This window comes from Gallinula chloropus, assembly GCF_964237585.1.
Source record: "Gallinula chloropus genome assembly, chromosome: 12".
In the NCBI taxonomy this organism is placed as follows: Eukaryota; Metazoa; Chordata; class Aves; order Gruiformes; family Rallidae; genus Gallinula; species Gallinula chloropus.
The window spans coordinates 5,292,157-5,309,554 of NC_140097.1; positions in this window are offsets into that span (position 1 = coordinate 5,292,157).

Sequence of the window (17,398 nt, forward strand, 5' to 3'; positions counted from 1 at the left end):
GGATGCTCCCAAAAGGTTAAAGGCCAGTTATCTCAGAGGATATTAAATGCTACAATTGAACATGAGCTCTTCCACAACATCATTCTGGTGCCTTACTCTCCATGCACATGAGTCCCTCTCAGATATGAGCTAGCAAAAATCAGCCCATTTACACCCCCGTTTCCATATGGACCCCATTTACAAAACCAGCCCATTTACATATGGAGCATATTTTATGATCTTCTTTAACTTTCCTCTGCTCTGAAAGTGGTTTGGCTGTTGTTACTCCCTTAAGCAATCCCAACCAGAATGACCAATATCTTCCAAATGTCAAGACAACGCACACACAACTCTGCCTTAACTCCGACCCTGCTTAGGGATCCAGACTGAATGCTGCAGCTGAGCTCTGGGAGACTTTGGTTCTCAGGAAGAATGTAAAATACAGGAGCAATTAAGAAGTTTTCAACTCTACTTCTAATGTTATGCTTGTACACTAGTGAAACACATTCAATAGCGTTGGACCTAGAAGTATGTATCTATTAAATTCTTCCTTTAATTACATGAAATGGGTGGTTCCATTGCTTCACTCCTAATTTATGTCAAGCTATAGCCTAGGCCTCTGAAATGCAAGGTAAGTTTCCTATTATGCAAGAATATATGTTTATCAAAGAGACTGGGATTTCCAGGCATTGCTCCCCTGTAATTCAGAGTGACTGAGTATTAATCATGATTAATAATCTGTCATTTCTCTGGGTTTGTTTGGCTTTTTTTTTTTTTTTTTAAGGGAAAGAGTTATTGAGAAGCTGCACTTTCTCTTAGCATACTTCATACAATTGTACAACAGAAAATTCTATGGAATTCATTTTTCTGCTGGTCACAATCTAGGTTTCCTTAACATTGCACATGATCAGGAATAGTCGCCATCTGATGCATGTTCCATGGCCTGTGCAAAATAAGGTGGTGGGTGCAAGCCAATTCATCATGGATGTGTGCCCATATCACAAAAAAACACAATTATAATTGGTACCCTTAGGAAAAATGCCAAGGTCTGAGTGTAAACAGAGCACTTACTGTCCCAAGAGCTAGCTCTTCCGTGGTCAGAGTTGAAGCACAACAGAAAGAGCAATGCTGATCTGCATCTGCTGCCTTAGTACAGGGCTTCAACCTCCTGAGGTATCAGCTGGCATCTCAGATCCCCTTTAAAAGAAAAGAAAAACCGTTCTCAAAAGGCACAAATGATTTTGCCTCTTGCCCTGCACTGATTAAAGTCATCATGGAGGTTGCATGAGTATAAAGCAAAACAGACGGTTGTTACCTTATATAATTTGTCCTCTTTCTAGGTGTATTCATTAAAAAAATAATATATTGCCTCTAAAAATTGTCTATTCCTCAATCTCCATTCAAAATCTAAGAAAACTGCAATATAGAAAATGCAGGAGGTCACTGACTTACCATCTCCTAGCGCTTTCCAGTGGTGAGTCACCATTCTCCTTGTACTGAAGAGGAACCGTGGACATCCAACAGGCAAGTTCATGGGCCACTCAAGTATCTTGCACATAAAAAAAGGAAAAAAGGGGGAAAAAAAAGCTGTCAGATAGACATTCTGTTGATGGCCTGCCTAAGCAGAGCAGTTTAATTGACAAAGTAATATTGGAAAAGCCTGTTTCCTTATTAGAGAACCTTGCAACCGAAACAGCCTTTCACACGCTCCTGCTATAGTGTATTAAAATGATGATGGCACAAAGGGGAGGGGGTTAACCCACCTTATAAAACCACACAAGAAAATCACCATCAATACCATTAAAATGCAGACTCAATTTATATTGCCAGTTTTGCCATGATTTCTACAAAGTAAAAAATAATGTCAGAGAGCACCAAAGGAAATATTATTAGATCAACTGTATAGAGAGCAGGAACGATTCCATTAGCAAGCACAGCTGAGAAAGGACAGGATTTACATGAGATCTAAATATGATAAGATTATCCAGCCAAAGTGACATGTCCATGTTAGAAAACATATAGGGCAGGGATGGAAGCAGCAAAGCAAAAGTACAATTTTGTTTTCTTTCTGTAAAACCTGTTCCATCTTGCACAGCATTTAAGTACCGTCTGGAAGCATCCTGTCAGCACACCAATCGTTTACTGTGCTTGTCCTAGGTAAATAACAAGTGTGCCATTAATTTAACAGGATGCCCTTTGTTCACCTTTATTGCAGCATGTTTGTATCATTCATTCCTTGGGAGAATCAATGTGCCTCATCACTTGATACAGTCATCATAAACACAAACTCTTCTGCTCAGGAAATGGCAAATCTAACCACAGAACCACAGTCTTAGTGCCTAAAAACTTTTGGGGTGCTGCAGTGTGTCTTTGCTCCCCATGGAGGGTGGAGCAAAATGTGCCAAAGGTTGGTGTTAAATGGGACAGTCGATGGTTTAAAATAAAAGGATTGGGTTTTCTAATCTGTTCTTGTCTGGAACAGGAGAGCTCAGCCTACACTTCATGTGCCTTCTCATCAAAATGGAGCCAGAAAAATCTATCTCCAAGAGGTTTTTTTGGGATAGTACAGTGGCCAACAAAGTCTACTGTGTATATATATAGAGAGAGAGACACGGAGATGGGTAAAGTATTAGGAAGCAGGAAGAGATGGGGTAGCTTTGGGTAACTTAACTGGTAGCTCATGATCTTTGATTCCTCCCTTGAAACAGTTTTCTCCTGTCAGGGAAATCTGCGTGATTTCTGCTGCACCAGAAGCAGAGGACTCATGGTATGGACGCAGGCTGAGCATCAGCAGGCCTTTGCCCCAGCTTCTAGAACTTTCTGCATCCTCCCATGCTGCCTGCTCCTGACCTCGTTTACATCCACATGCCCCACTGAAATAAGTTCCATTTGTAAGGGATTCAACACAGTTCAACATCAAGAGTGGGGAAAGACATCCACCAGTATCTGTCTTCTCAAAGACATAATCAAATATTAATTCATTTTAAACCCCTAGATTTTGCTGTGCATTTCAGTTTTTCCTATAATCTGTTACCTGTACACACCACCAAGCCATGGCTGAGAGTGGAAGCTGGAAAAATCCAGCTACCTTTCCAAATGGAAATCAGAAAATATATTTTTAGCTACATTAAGCCAACTGCATGCAGCTCTGCACACTTATGTAATTCCAACATAAAAATAATCCATAATATTCCAGAGGAACAAATCCAATTCTTAGTCATATAAATTTTCATATAAGTCCATCAAAACCCATTCCAAAAATGTCTCAGTCTCTCTGAGCGCTAGAGTTGGAACAAAAGAGTGAGTCCTATAAAATGCCTTTGAAGCTTCCAGGGATGTTAAATCTAATTGCCCTTAGCGTAGCACCAATCCACAAAGGTTTAAGTCATGGAAAATATATTTCACCTTTATACGAGATACAGTACGCAAAGTTTATCATGGCACAGTGAAGTCACATCGAACTTCATGCAAATTTCAGGCAGAAAGAAATTAACCTTTGTTGCTTCCCTTTGACTAACCAGGCCAGAAAAAAAATGTGTCTTCTCATTGCAGATATGTAATATTATATTAAGTTATATGACACAGTAGGGTATGGTATGATAAAATATCAATTTGTGTGCTTGAGTGTATATATGTATGTAGAAATCCATATTTATACTCATGGATATTTATAGCAAGGGCTTTGTGTTCCAAGAAGCAAGAAATGATGGAGAGTGGACAAAGATTAATTGTGATAGAAACCTTCTCAAGACAAAGCCAGAACCAGCATTATTTGTTAATGCCTTTAGAAGCTTTATAATTATCAGAGCTAAAGTTGAGCAGAAATTTTCCAGTAAAATGGCTGTTTGTGACAGAGTGATCACTTGCTAAAGCAGACCTTGCAGCATCACGGGCTGGGTAGCGTTGGGAACTGCTTGTTTCCTTGGAGGGCTCTACGAGGCTTTGGCAGCCCACAGAAAGAGGAATGACCCAGGTGCTTTCCTGGGAGCCTGGGAAGTCCTTGAGATTCAGGTCAACCATCTGTTCCATGTCATTAAAGTAAAAAATAGGAACTAGAAGAGAAAACCTTTTTTCTTTTTTTCCCCAAAATGAGTTTTTTTTGTGACAACCCTTCTATAGGAGTTTTTTCATTTTCTAACTTTTCTCTGAACCAGTATTTTTCCCCAAATTTCAGAATTTCCAGTGGAATAACCCCCCCCCATCTTTGTAATGGCTCTGACATGATCAAAATCTTATAGGCACAGGATAAGACTACGTCTGACCCAGAGAGGTCCTAATTTTAAAGACGAAAGAGGGAGATGTACAAGATGTACAGTCTGCAAACAGGAAAGCAGGACAAAGGGACAAAGGGTGCATATTTTTTCCTCCAAGAACTTTATTTCTCAACTAGAAATCTGATCTTCAGCAAGGGGGGGGCAAGGGACAAATCACGTTTATAACACAGCCAAGGACGCTGGTCCCTTGGTTCAGTCCCCTGGCACACTTAACACTCCTAAGCTGCATCTACTCTATAAAGGCCCAAGAAAGCTTAAGCAGCCTAAAAAAAAAAATAAAAAGAATTAAAAGAAAAAAAAAGAAAAAAAGCATTTGCAATGGCACGTCTCCTTAACCAGCATCATGGAAAAGTCACGCTGCTCTGCATATAGCCTTCAGGATTGTGTCTGTAACACTTGAAATCCTGCCCAGGTCTGGCTTCGCTCGCACTAACAGGTACTCTGTGTGCTTCTGCATCTTTTCCTACAAGCAAATGTTGCAACTTTCCTATTGCGACAGCTGTAATAGGCATTCGCTTTACTCTGTTTTTCCTTAACACTCCCGATTCCTTTTATATCTAGTTGGGAATACACTCAAGTGCTAATGGCACTTGTTCAACCGTCCAGAGAAGGCACAGCATCGCCTTTCTAACTATTTGTATGTTTTAATTTTGGAAATCTGAACTTTGCTGAGATCCAAACGCCTGACATTTAACCTCGATTCATCCCTCTTAAGGTCAGGAGGCACCACTGAAATCATCTGGCAAGGCAAGACCAGCACCTACTTGGAGAAAGGAGGTTTTAAATCAGTCATTCCTCCCTCTTACTGCTGTTTGGGCAGCAAGAGGATTCCAGGTGCCAAATAATTAAGTCACCACTGAGAGATGAGGCAGGTGATAGACCTGCATCCATATGCTATTGCTTCTACTCTGGTAATCTCAAGGGATGTGGCTTAACGCTGCACGATAGTGATCTGCAGCTGCTGGCGCTTGCTAATCGGTCAGTGCAGGCTCCTTCTGCCACTGCCTGATGGAAAAGACCTAAGGGGCTGAGGAGAAATCTAGTTTTCAAGGCTCCAAAGACACGGTTTCATGGAAAAAGGACCTGCACTGAGATTTCAGACCATACATGCTTTCTGTTTTCGGCCCTATGGGGTGGTTCAAAGTGTTGGGAAGAGCATCGGCACCCGTCCTGCACAGAAGCAAATAGTCCGAACTGCCTCACAAGCCACTTCCAAGTCTTTGAATCCGTGTGTGAAAAATGGCTTGAATGGCATAAGAAGAAATGACATTAATAAGCCCTGTGAAACCCATTGGTAAAGGTAAAGCAAGGAGAGCCGACGGAGAGCCGAGGGAGCGTGGCGACAGCCAAAAAAATTCAGAAACTCCTTCAGCAAAAAGGGAGAGAGACATACCACCACCCAGGCAGGTCTGACATAAGGGTTTTGAACAGGAGCCTTCAAAGTTTTATTACTAGGCTTCTTTTTGTAAGGCAGGGCACAGCAAATACTCCATTTAAGGCTTCTGTGGAGTAGAACCAGAAATATCCAGCCTTACAAATATCCTCACCAGCCAAGCGCGGAGCCGAGACATGCAAAATGAGCGCCCGTCAGCTCGGTGCCAGCACAACAGAAGGCAGAAGTGCTTCAAGGAACTTGTGACAGGTTCTCTGGATGCACCAATTCGAGACGGGCCAATCCCTGCTCTAAATGTGCAAACTCTCACACTCCTTGGCATGACCGCGCAGCCAAAATGCACATTTTTTTAAAGGATTCAGAGAAAACACGACCAAAGGGACAGGAACGCAGAAGAGTTTGGCAATGGGAAGCAGATGCTTCCTAGGGAGGAGACAGGACTTAGTTCGGAAAAGGTTTGAGGGAAAACTTTATATATAGCAGTGAAGTTGCTGAAGTCTATTTTATTGCAGGATATCTAACTTACAGGGAGTACTGCACCTTGAACTGTCACACCTAGAAAAGCAACTCTGTGGAGGTTCACTCCAGGGAGTGAGGTAACTTAAGCGGGATAAATGTGGGTGCTCTGGTTTGCCTACAACAGACACTGCTGGCTGACGCCACAGACATCCCTCATAACACCAAGGTTACCCAGGTTTTGTCACTTGCTGGTCTCTAACAACCCCTCCAAATCCCTGGAGCTCACGTACCAGGAATGGCCACAGCGAGAGGGTTGAGCCGGTGAGCAGGGCTAGAGTGAGAGAGAGAAAGAGGGGATCAAAATGTGTACAAGGCACAAAAGCGCAGAGACTCCAGATGAACCCCCAAGCTGCTGGTAAGAGAGAGAAACCGGACTGATAGTTTTGAGGAGGGAGGTGGAACAGTCCAGGCTTTTTCCTAATTAGTGGGATGCAGTTGAACTTTGTCTAAGGACTGAAATGGTGCTAAGCACTGAAATGGAAAGGGAACAAAGGCTGCCTTGTGAGGGATGGTTACCCATGTAAGAGAGAGAAATGGCAGGGTGCAGGGGAAAGGACCCAGCGCAAGGCAGAAAGTCCTGCAAGAGAAGGAAGAGAATGAACATACATATTCTCCCTTACTGCACTAAAAAGGGCTTGCCTCCATCCAAAGGGATCTTACTTTACCTGCCTCTCACAGACAAGGAAAAACTCTCTATCCCAAATGGACCTCAGCTACTTCACGAGCTGAGCCTTTGCATCCTCCTGTTGACAGAAAAAAGACACTTGTGGTTCCCTGGGCTTCGGTCTCTTTCACACCCGTGTTAATTTTATTCTTCAGGCTGAACAAGATCACTCCTCATTCACATCTTGGGGCCTCCTCATAAAATTAGCCTGGGAAAGCAAGACAATCGGAACAAAAATTTTTGGAATTAGTTCGGCTTTGGAGACCTCCTCAAAACCTCATGTTTCCTTGGAAATACTCCCTGCTTTGACCTAACTAAACCTGCTCGATTTCCACTGAGTGTCACAAGATCATACCTCTCTCCAGTGGGACCAGAGTTTCCTCCCTATAAAGCCAGGTTTAAAGGCCAGCTGCACTCCTGAGGCTTCAGCAACAGCCTCCAGTCTCCAGCACAACACATGCCAGAAACCAGCATCTATATACAGGCTCACAAAGGCTGTAAAACATCTTGCATGGAGCGGGAAATAAAGAATAAAAAAATGCCAGGGAACTTTGCCAAACACTTTCTGCTTGTTTGCACCTATGCCAAATGCTGTGCAGTCTTTTGCAGGGGGCATCCGAAAGTTCCCCCGCAGCAGCACTGGGAAGCAGGGACATCCCTTCTGCCAGCGTCCTTAGAGAAGGGCTGGGGCTGAGCTCGTGCTCCCCAAGGAACTGGGGTAGTTTTGCAAGGTCTGCATAGAGATTAGGCTGTTTGATGCCTTTGGGGAGAAAACTTAACATCTGAGGCACAATTTAATTCCTGCCCTGCCACATTTGCAGCCCTGCTGATTCACACAAGAATCCTGCCTCCATTTCCCCATCCAAGAAAGAAAATTAGCATGTCCTCTATGCAGCTGCCTTTGGCCTTGCAGGGACCTCCACTTCTGAATCCCATAGTCTGGAATCCAAGATGCCAAAAGCCAGGAAAATGCAGGGTATGAGCTGTCCTACTTAGGAAGGGGACTTGAGCTTGTGCAGCAGTTCAGCACTGTCACCCACGCTGGCCAGTAGTCACCGATGAGACAAGGTCTTCTCCGCACCTATTAGAACCTTTTCCTCCAAGTGAAGCAGTTTTTCCTAATCTGGGATGTAGGAGGAGGGTCTTACAGGTAAGAAGTTCCTTCTTGCCCAGAAGGAACAAAGCTTGGAGAGAAAGGGAACCAAGGGGAGAGCAGATGTAGGCTGAGCTCTTAGAACAGTGAGGATGGGGAAGGGTCTGAAGGGGAAGTCTTACTAGGAGAGGATGAAGTCCCTCAGTTTTTTCAGCCTGGAGAAGAGGCTGAGAGGAGACCTCATCATGGTCTGTGGCTTCCTGATGAGGGGGGTGAAGGAGCAGGTGCTCCTCTCTTTGTGGACTAGGGACAGAACCCAAAGGAACAGCATGAAGCTGTGACAGAGAGGGGTTAGGTTGGATGTTAGGAAGATGTTCTGTACTGAGAGGGTGGTTGGGCGCTGGCACAGCCTCCCCAGGGAAATGGTCACAGCCCCGAGCTGGGCTGAGGTCAAGAAGTGTCTGGTCGATGCCCTCAGTCCCATGCTCTGACTGGGCTGGCTCTGTGTGGAGCTGGGAGTTGGACGCGATGGTCCTAATGGGTCCTTTCCAACCCAGGATAGTCTGTGATTTGCCGCTTTGAAAGTCAGCACGAGGAGCTGCATTCACCTGCTGCAGAGAGAGGGGAGGTGGCTTCAGGCACAACAATTTTTAAGCAGCAGAGAAAAGCCCATGTCCTGGCTGGGATGGGTGATCAGGAGCATCCTGCATTGCACATGGAGAGAGAGAGACAACAAGGCACCAGCCAAGCACTGGTCAGAGGAAGAGCAGGGAACTAATAGACCTTACCCCTGTTAACTTTCCCCCTCCATAATGTTTTGCCCCAGCAGCTACTTCTGGTGGTCCAGGGTGAAGCACCAGGCGCTTTAGCTTCCACAGCCTTTACTCTGGCAGCTCTGGGTGCTTCTGGAACCTGTGGTAAAGGTTTTCATCCTGAAAGAGTAATTGGGGGATCATTCAAAAGTTATAAGGTGCCAGCCACTCAGACATCCAAAAAGAGATAAGGTTCTTCAAGGAGCTTACAACATAGGAAGGCAACACAAGAGACGTGATGGGAGAAGGCACAGAGAGATGCTGTACCTTATCCTTGGCACAGCCTTATCCACCCTGGTGTCCATGTGTTGAAGTGAGGGCTGCTGTTAACAGGGAAGGACTCGGTCCTCCGCATCCACAGGTGTTGCAGAGGACGCAGGAGCATCTTGACAGCACGGGATGGATGCTCCCAACCACCCTGCGACCGAAGGGATATCCATTCCCAGGTGCCCACCCTCACCCCCCACATCACCTTCCTCTCGCTGTGCACTCACTGCTGCAGAATCTGCCCCAGTAATGAGATCTGGGACCGTCACTTCTGACACGGGGCTGACTTTTGTCAAAACCTATCATTAGGACTCTGTTTCCCCACTGTTTTGAACCTTCTTACATACAACATTGAAGCCTCAGATTTGTCAAAACACGCAAAGGTGCTGCCAGAGGCTGAGCAACTCATTCGGGTCCCTTTACAAAGCCATTTTAAGGAAAGAAACAACATGTCAGGGCGATGCCAACAACTGACTGTACCAACAAGGAGAGATTTGACATACTTTTCTATGCTGCAGTGACTGTTATAATAAAAGACAGCAGTGCATTAGCGAAAGATTTATGCTAGTATTTCAACAATGGAAAACATGAGCTTTGCTGTATTCTCATTCACACCGAGACAGGCAGCGAGGGCATGTCATGTAACACTATTTCCAGGAATGATGTTACAATTGAAGAAATGCTGATCTGCTGGTACAGTAAGACAATTCCTGGAAGCAGGACAGACCCTTGTATTATTATTATTATTATCATTTGCAGAGGGGGAATTTGACTGCACAGCCTCTTACCCCAAGCTGTTTAGGAGGGACGTCTCTCCTGCGCCCCAGGGGTAGGGAGAAAAGGTGAGCCAGAAATCCTGGGAGAGCTGCCGCTCCGTCGTGGCCCCCTCCGCACGGCAGCAGCCTCCCTGGCACTGTCGCCAGAGCCCTCCATGCCAGCAAAGCACAAGTGCCAGCTAATTGAATTTGCTAATGATACATTCTCTCGAAACCCTTCGCGCTGCACCCACCATTTTGTGCCTGCAATTAAATTACAAGCAAAAAAAAAAAAAAAAAATAGAAAAAAAAGGAAAAAGAAAAAAAAAAAAGGGAAGAAGAAAAAAGAAAAAAATGCCATGTGGTGTCATTTGACATTTAGATGTCAAAGTAACTGATTGACAGGGAAGAAATCAACAGCGAAAGGCCCGTTCCTGCCAAAGCCAGCGGGGAGGTTGCCAGCGGTGTCGGGAAGAGCAGGATCGGGGCCCTCGTGGGCCAATGGGATGAGACAAAGTGGTGGGAGAGGGACAAGCAAGCCCGGTGCCAGGTTATCCTCACCCTGAGAGATGGAGGAGGAGGGAATCAGCCATCTCCCGGAGCATCGTTCTGCAAACCTCATCTTCCACCACGGGGGTTTGGGAGGGAACAGATACTGATCCCTTCATGGGGTGGGTGCTCCTTGCAGAGCCTGAGGAGATGGGGGTGCTCACACCTTGTTGGAGGTTTTGACATCCCAGTAGGTTTTTTCTGAACATATTCAAGATAAAGAAAAGGGGGATTTAAAAAAAAAAAAAAACCCACAAAAAAAACCCCACAAACCAAACAATCAAACAAAACCCCAAATCATCTCTGAGCATTGGGGGGGAAAAGGCAGAATTAAAGCAAATCACTTATTTTAGTAATTTTGAAATGTTTTCTTCAATTTTTTTACCTGACTGAATTTTTATTGTTTTTAATCTAAAGAATAAAGTTTATAAAAAAAAAGAAAAAAATCAGAGTAAAAAGGAGAATTTGTCAATGTCAAAACCTGGACAGTTTTCACAATTTAAAAGAAGGATTTTTACCCAAAACCTTTTTAAACTGAAAAGATTCCCCTCAAGAGGCCCCATCCTGCAAAAAGCCTCAGCAATGGTAAATATGATGTTTTTCCAACAGGACTAAAGGTTCCCTCCCGGATTCTTGGTATGCCCAAAGAGGGGGACCTACCTTGGATCAGTGAGGTGAGAAGGGGACCGCAGAGTCGAGGGTGGCCCTGCACATGTGTGTCCGTCTGCGCATGGTACAGGAGTGCAAAGTACAGCTACAGCCACAGGCCTCTGGTTTGAGAAAGGGAAAAGGGGGAAGAAAACGACCCAAAACAATTTTAAAAAGGGGTTTGCAGTTGGATAATTTCTTTTCCCCAGACCTTGAGTGGAGTGAGGTTTTGGGTCACACATCGCAGGCAGCCCTGCATCCCCCCCGCACGGTGCTCAGCTGCTGGAAGGATGCAAAGGCACAAATTCCTACAAGAGAAAAAGAACCTTAATAACACAAAATTAAAAGCTCTCTCTGCCTGAAGGTCTCTGACACACTGTCTATAAGAAATAAGGTACATCAGTGAGTTTCCTTGCCTGCCTCCATCCCTGCCTGGATCCCACTGCCCACCAGCACTGTGGGTTTCAGTGGGTTCTGGCTTAGCCCCGCAGACCAGAACTGGGCAGACAGTGGGTGCTGGCACCGTGTGCTTTAGTGGAATGAAGGAGGTATGTACATGGAGTTAAAAATAAAGCTTTGGGGCTTTTTTTCCTTCTCTTAGGTGCAGGTGGGGCTATAAAACCCTGTTAGCATGAGTCAGAGAGCCGGACTTGGCAAAGCTTGGCTTGCCACTTTAAAAACAGAGCACTAATTAAATCAAGTAACAACAAGGAAAAAAAAATACCTCTTTTTTTCCAATAACTAATCCAGCCTGAAATGAATTAAAAATATTTTACCTGGACTCTATTCATGTACAGAATAAAGCAAAAAACATGCCTGAAAAAAAGAAAAAAAATTGCTTGGCAAAAACCTAATGCAAATTGCTCCAGCATGAAAGTGCAGACTTTTTAAAGCAGTTTAGATAGATTTAATCATGAAGCTGAAAGCCTCGTCCTTCTGTGAGGAAAGGCTAAATGAATAGCCCTTGCTTGGGTGTTCTTTGTAGGAGAGAGAGGATGGGACTGTCAGAGTCATTCTGAACATCCCATTATAAACTGCTACTAACTGGCTAAAGTGGATCTTTTATCTTCTGATGGATAGTTCACATCCTATTGCTATTATGAGAGAGGCTGTGGGCGGGTTCATTAAGGTGATGTGATGGCAGAAGTTTAGGCTTTGGGCTGGTCCTGTGTCCCCTGCACAGAGATCTGCCATCACTCCTCAGCCCCACCAGGCACTGCGAGTGCCTCTGGCCCAGAACCATCCCAGACACAGGAGATGCTGAACTGGTCCTCGCAGCAGATCTTACAGGCACAACCAACCTGAAGTATTTCAGCAACTGTTAGAGAGAGATTTCATTCTCTTGTGTTCCTGCTTCGTGCAAACATGTCAGGAAAATGAGATCCATTTTGAACCCGCATCAATGCGGAAAAACATTCCTACTTCCAGTACTCCACAGTTCTTTGGCACTATCCTTGCAGATTTTCTTCCAGGGATTTTTTTTTTAATCTTTTTTTTTTTTCTTATTTGATCGTATGTTGTTTATGAAAAGAAATTAAATCATAAGAAATGTTAGTATCAGCGAGACACAGAAAATTAGTGCGAAAAACACTCAGTAAAAATACTGGGATGTGACGGGAAGTAATCTATTTTTAAAAGCAGCTAATTCCTTCAGAGCACGCCACGCTTGCAGGAATAGTTAGCAACAGTCAGGCTTCTACGCAGGAGTCACGGGACAAAGTTATATGGCTTGTGTTGCCCAGGACATCCGATCGGCTCGTCACGGGATTCACTTGCCTAGAAAATTACTGGGGGCAAAACGCCACCCAAATCCATCTCGCTGTACCCAACAGCCGTGCCATTAACTCCAAGAGAGAGCTGCTTGCCTGAGGAAAACGAGAAAGCCTTGCTGGGGAATTTCTATCAGCGCAGTGAGCAGGGATAGACACAAAGCGCACCGCCCGCAGTTATTCATTCTGGAGATTTATTTTTATTGGGAGCTATTTACAGAAGTATCTGCAGCTGCACCGGTGCAGATGCTCAGGACAGCCTGGACCACAGGGCACTTCCCCAGGCGTGATCCCGAGCACAGCAGAGGCACGCTGGCTCCTCTCCCCATCTTTATCTGCTGCAGCCGGTGCTCTGCGTGCTATGTGTGGGCTTATCCCTGCACCCTAAGCTGCCATTAACTTCAGGGAGAAATTTGGCTGCCAAATACAAGTGTTGTCTGAACTGGCCAGCCAGGTGGTTGGAATACACACCACATGTCCCTGCAGGGTCTGCATTACCCTTGAAGCCTACACATAAATCCCATTAATGATCATTAAAGTTCCCAGGTTGGCATCAATACCAACAAATTGATTGGGATGCAGGGGAGTTCAGAGGGAAGGAGGGGGCACTGTGGGAGTGCACAGATCCTGATTAAGCTCCCATCATGTTGGGAGGGGGGTGTTTTGGTGGGTCAAACCCTATTTGGGTACAGCTCACCAAAGCAGGGGAACCACAACCACAGCATCTCTGGTGGGCAAGGTGCTGAGCCCTATCACAACTTGCCCTTGCTCTGCCACAAACCCCTCTCCTGTGTGAATGAATGTACTTTAGTATTTCTGCAAAGAACAGAAAATTCAAGGACTGTGCCCGAAATTACATGGGAAAACATGTGCCACCTGAGATTTTCCAAGTCCCATCCCTTGCATCTTTTCACTGAAGGTATCTCTGTTTTTTTCCAGAGTGCTCATTTAAATTACATCTAATAAGATAGGCACGTCAGATTTTGTTTACAGAAGTTTACTGTTCAAGTCAGTAGGGAAAATAAAAATCTATCGACTGTGGTTTTTAAACAATAAGAACGCAGATTTTTTTTATTAGCACTTTATTTCAGTGCAGACAGAAACATCACCGACTATCACTGTTGTTTACTGTTAAAGGCACAGCTCCTACCGCCTTTCCACACATAGAGTATTCCCATGGCAATCAATGGAAGTTTAACATAAAGAGCAAAATATACTCCATCATGTTGTCTCTATATAGTAAATGCTAATTTCTTGCCAACTATAAACTTGAAAATTTCTTGCAGTACATTGCAACACAAACCTATTCTCAGTCTGTAATTTAGATTTTCAAGATGTGTACGTTCCCAGCGGAGAGTCATTTGTGTGTGTGTGTGAGTATATGTATAGAAGAAATGAAAAGTTAATGACTTCTCCATCTACGTTTCTATACTTGTTAGCTTCCCCTACTAGTTTTCTTCTGCCCTTCAGAGTGCTAATTGTGCCTGTAAAAGTCCAGGAAATTTGTGTCATAAATAGTTTCTGCCTATAATAGCCAATGAAACACATATTGAGACAAATATATGGGACCGAATCGCGAGTTATTTCACTGGAGTCAATGGGGTTACTCTGCATTTTGATTTTGATTTGGCAAAGCATGTGGTCTGAAGTTGGTCTTGGAGACGGGAATAAAATTAAGCACATGCATACATACTTGTCTGGGGCTTTTTTTGCTTTTTTTTTTTTTTTTTAATTGATTCCATGCAGGGAGCAGAATTTAGCTAAATATATTAAAAACAGTTTCCTTCTGATTTTCATCACTGCAGATAATAGCTCGTATTAGGAAAAGCGTACCATAAAAATCACACATTTGTCAGAGAATGGGCAAATAGGAAATACTGGTGCCTCCCATGAACATGCTGATTTGGATGGCCAGGCTGTTGCCATCTTGCCAACCATTTTGCTGGTAGGTTGGAAAATAATACGCTTTTCTGTGTTAGCTAATTAATTTCATACTCAGGAGAAACAAAGCTCCTTTGGTTTCTCCAGTGTTAGGAGGTACTACCATTTCTTTGCCTGTTCCCCCGTATTTTGGGTGTCCCACTCCTTTTGGTGGGTATATTTGACTGTTAAAACCAAGTTGCTCTATTTTTTTTCCTTGCGGGGCAGAATCGTGTGTGTGTGTGTGTTTTTAAACAAGGGCACCTGCATAAAAAAAGCCTATCCTCATTAGATCCATTTTCTCAATTAAATTCAAGTTTCTATGTCCAAAAGGCATAAATCTGGGTATCGATTCAGTCATAAAATAATGAAACTCCCAGCAGTCTTCTAAACCCATTTTACTTGGATGAGCGTATAAGCTTTTAAAATATCAAGTTATTCCAGTATTTAATACACATAACTGCTTTCAGAGGTCTGAAGGCAATAAGGCATATCTTCCCCACTCCATTTGAAGCACTGCAGTGAGATCCAGCCAGTCCCTCACTACTGGTTTTAAGGCTTTTGACAATTTTATTCAGTGTGAGTTTGATACTTTCTCAACAGGGGCTATATCCCCCCGAAGCCAAAATCAATAACCTATCAAATCAAAGCTCTATAAAATACCGATGGGCTCTTGGTGTTTTGCTCCCATAAATTCAGTTTGGCTTAACTCTACACTTCCAACACAGGACAACTCTATGTCTGCTGGCCTGTTCCACCAACTTAACTGTATCTACAATGTCTACTTCCAAAAATCTCTTATTAGACAACAAATAATGGCCTACTTTTTGTAAAGTGAAGAATAAAAAGTAATTCCACTTACTTGTGTTCAGGGGACGACTTTGAATCTTTTTTTTCTTCTTTTCAAACAGGAGATTACTTCTCTGCACCAGTGGATCCTCTACTGAGGTTTGAAGGACACGTGCCCAGCCATACAAGTATAACCTCTGAATGGAGATAGAGGGAGTCTGAGTCAAGTATTGAAGTTTTTTGTGGTCCTATTTTAGTTTAAACAGGATTTCAGAGTGTATAGATCAACGGTGGTAAACAAGCTTCAAGGCACAGTGGCCTCTTACTCAGCCCTGTGTGTGCTCAGGGCAGTTTAAATACAGGGAAAGAGCTCTAAATTGAAGGAAAGTTTTAAAAATGCCCCTGTGGCTTATTTGAATCTTTTCCACTCCTCACACATGTGCTGAAGTGTCTGGTTGATAAAACAAAACCTCACAGAGATGAGCATTTTACAAGCTAAGAAAGCTTCTCTTCCACCTCTAAGTCAAGTGCAACAGTGCAAGTAACTTACCTTGCTAAATCAGAGCAAGTTCCACACACAGTGTTCTTCCCCAGCTGGCAGAGTTTAGCAAACAAACCTTCTCTGCATAATACAACAAACATTTTCCTGATAACTAGGAGCAATGTTTCCAGTTCAGCAGCTTTGTGAGGCGTTTGATCTGCTGCTGGAAGCTGCCATTCCCTCCCTCTCCTTGCCTGCCCGTAGCACGGGAAAGCTCAGTTCACTGCTGCATCAGTCCAGGATTTACACCGCTCCACAACTGGAGCAAAGGACCTTTACTGCTGCCTGTTTTCAAGCGGTTTTTAAAAGAATTGAACCATCAGATTTCACTGAAATTACACACCCAGAGAAAACTGAAGCAACGTGGTGAGGAAATATCCTCCAAGCACTTCGAGTATTAATGAACATGGAATACAGTTACTCCTAGCAGTTTCATGTAAGCAATCTTGACTCCTCTTCAGCAGCAAGACCAGTTTCTAAACACAGTCTTGGGGTCAGCATGCAAAAATTTCAAAGCATGATCACATTTCCAATGTGGCTGGATATCATAAACCAAAATTAATGCCGAAAAACTTTCATTCAAAGGCATGTCTTTTGGTTCTGCCACTCTTCTCTCAGATTAATTCTTTTCCAATAAATGTAGCAAGGTAGCTGCTAATTGTTTTCTCTGTTTTTCATTTATGTAGCTGTCCTACAGCAAACATCACAGGAACTTATTTATGTATTGATCTCTTTGGTGTCCTCCAAAAAAATCCGAGTTCTTTAATACTATGTTATTCCAGATAGGTCCTGATATTCCTGATTCTATTCTACAAAACTAGTCAGCACATCTTCTTTTATGCTAATCTAAAAAAAAAACCCTTAAGAGTTACAGTTCAGAACCAGTGATATCATCTGGAATAATCTCCTTCCACTATTAATTTCATCTCTGTAGCAAGGACAATGTCCAGATTTGGAGGGCTGAACAGCTGCCGAGCAGGACCACAACCTTTGTTTCATGACATCTCTTGTCTTGACCCCTGCTTTCTGGTCACCAGAGAGATGATTGACTAAGTGCACAGGGAAGTCCATTTTTAGTACAGTGGACTGGAGCACGGCATGACAAACTGTGATGTCTGAGTTTTGCGTTACACCATCTGGCCTGCCATTTCCAGATCCTCACATCAGAGTCCTGATGATGTATGTTTAAGCTTGGCACTATCATTTATCTCGTATCTTGTGTTTAAACAGATGCAAGCTGAATATAACAGAAAAGGAGACCTTGATGCAGGAGTCGCTGCAGAAAGCGATGCTCTTGAGCTGTCTACAGACTCCAAGATTAAGTGCAAAATCTGACAGGGAGGATATGTATTAAAAAATATGTGTTGACAGAATGATTTAACTAATATTTTAAAGGCAAAACATCAACTGAATTTCCATATCATTT